Source organism: Dendronephthya gigantea, unplaced genomic scaffold (assembly GCF_004324835.1).
Source record: "Dendronephthya gigantea isolate DGI-Jeju-01 unplaced genomic scaffold, DenGig_1.0 000130F, whole genome shotgun sequence".
Taxonomy (NCBI): Eukaryota; Metazoa; Cnidaria; class Anthozoa; order Malacalcyonacea; family Nephtheidae; genus Dendronephthya; species Dendronephthya gigantea.
In genome coordinates, this window is record NW_021163140.1 from 164,356 (window position 1) to 167,014 (window position 2,659).

Consider the following 2,659-nt stretch of genomic DNA (forward strand, 5'->3'; position numbering starts at 1 on the left):
ACATTTGCATGATAAACATAAAAGTCCTCACACACTATAATATGGTGCACAGAATGGCTAATATCCAACGAGCATGTATTTGAGTATTTCTAGTATCATATTACTCGAACACAAAATTTGTTCATTTCGTTGAACATTGAAAATTTTACATAATAATACTTCGTTTTAAGAATCTAGATTTCTTCAAAGTTTAAAAATGAGAGAAACAACTATATCAAATTCCTAGAAGGTATGCATGATGCTAAGTTTTACGACTTTCAATGAAAGTTCGTGGTATGCTTCTGCAGCCTGATGAAATGCCCTCCAAATGGTTGCGTTGATTGCATTTTAAAATCGAGTACCATAAATCAGTAGCTATATGCAACTTTTGAAAAAATTCGGTTATTCACTCAAATAATAGACTGGACTTTTTTATCAACCTCTTTATTAATCAATGTAAACTGGACAAGTTACATTTCATAACTGCTTAATTAGATTATTCCAGCTTCATTTTGTGCCTCAAAATGGGCTAAAAAAAAAGATTTTTGTTAAACTAATATTGAAATCAAACAAGGATCATTTAACCCCACAACCCGCACAGAATTCGAATAAATATGTTCATTTTAACTTTGTTTTTTGCGGTATATATCGTTCTCCGTGTTACGAGAAAATTGTCAGGTTTAATTTCTCTTTTAAAATAGTATTGTCATTCGGTTAAAAAATTGGTCATAATACATACCAACAGCAAAGTTGAAATCCTGGACAAAGATGTTGAGGGCATGGAAAGTGTGTTGGAGGACACAGGAAGCGTGGAGGAATACACACACCGCCCACAGCTGTACATGAAACTGAAATATGAGAAGATATAGAAAGTATGTGAGCGATATAAAGTGAGTGATCGTGAGAGAAATCGAGAATTTTTTATGGGCGAGTAACCCGACAATTATACTGTGAACGTTTCATGCATACGGCCACCAAATGCCCTTGTTCCCAATACCAGCATTTTTATGACAACAGTGCATGCTTTATTTTTTTAATTATAATACAAAATAGTGGCCTACCTTGAGAAGATTTACGGTCATCAGCAACAGAAAATCCCACGAAAAGTATCAACAAGAGACAAACACTCAGACGGAAATCCATTTGTGCAGAGAATATATCTGAGGAAATTAACATTAAGACATGCATATAGATAAATAACATAAACCAAAGAGAACAGGTTGAAAATACGACATGCTGATTTTGTTATATCGTAGGTTATAATTGATTACTGCAGCCGTATCGGGAAAAGGGCGGATTGTATAAGCCCGGTTGTATATTGCTCTAGCTCGGAATCTGGCTGTAAGGTTTCAACGGGTACATCTTACATACAACGTTTGCTCGCTTGATTTACTAGAAACTCACATTTGGAACATCTATACGATGAAGGCAAGTGACCTAAAAGGTGCCCCCTTTGCAAGGTTATGAATATCGCCATTTACTAACCCAAAGGCGACTTTCACACTATAACCTTCGAAATCGAGACAGGATTTAGCTACGTTGATTATAATTATATAATCTCGAAATTGAAGTATGTTAGATTTTGATTCTGTTTAAGATACCGCATTTAAGAAATATACTACATTTGGCAAAAACATATGTTTCTTGAATAAATCGGCAACAAATTGCCTGAAAATCCGGGGTTTTTTCTCACTTGGTTGATTGGAATCTGCTTAGTTAACAATTCAATAATAAAAAGAGATTTATATCTGCCTTTTTGCCTTTTTATGATGGTCGCGGACTGCTTAAGCGTCTCGTTTTAGAGATATATATTTTTAGTATAGATGAAATTAATTAAGTCTTATAACAATTGGAATGATCGTTTCAGAAGAAACTGACGTGAAACACAAAGTGTAGCGAGCTTTATATACATCCAAATTTTGTAATATTTCATTTATATTATTTTATAAATTCATCTTGGATACTTTACTTATATATAGTGGTAACATGGCATACCTGAGATCCCTAAGACTTCAAATATAAAGCAATTTATTTAAACACAATTAAACAGAAGCTTACCTCAGTTTGTAGACCAAAAGTAATGATTTGAAAACTTCTCAGAGAAACTTCGGTTCGGTAATACATCAGAGTTCTTTTGACGCGAGTATATATGCCATCCGTTGTACTGAAAATGTCAAAAATAATGCACTTTCACACTTCCGATAAGTGTTTTTACATTCTTTATGATTACATTAAACGTCTATTCTTATACAAGTATTCACATCACTCTGTCGGATACGAGTGTCTCGGCTGTAAATTAACAATATCGATCAGTAGCGTTCTTTCGATGGCCGCCAGATTAACGAATTTGCCTGAGTAATAATGAGTACAACCTTCAAATCTGCCCGTAATAAAAAAAATGCCTATATAGATATAAGAGTATGTGAATTATGCTGTTCGCATGCTAATTAAGGAGTTTTAGATGCATGTTGACAACGGACTGATTGCCAATACTAAATACTTCTAATTTCAAATTCATCTCGGATGATTTTACACGACATACAAGCTGATTTGATATCAAGGTTATTTTACATTTATCATCGGGCTGGTTTATCATCGCTTATTATAGACCCATTTAACGAAGTCATAATATCGCGTCGAATGCAAATGACAATCATGTGATAAACCATGATAAGTTTCA

General features: G+C 33.9%; 1 long non-coding RNA gene across 1 annotated transcript; it reads right to left on the minus strand.

The window, feature by feature from the left end:
* Positions 1-418: 418 nt before the first annotated feature.
* On the minus strand, positions 419-2,089 carry LOC114536130. The gene is made up of 4 exons (XR_003688398.1): positions 2,038-2,089; positions 1,041-1,139; positions 719-827; positions 419-508 (listed from the first exon to the last, which is right to left on the minus strand). It is a non-coding gene; the product is annotated as an uncharacterized LOC114536130 (long non-coding RNA).
* Positions 2,090-2,659: the final 570 nt, after the last annotated feature.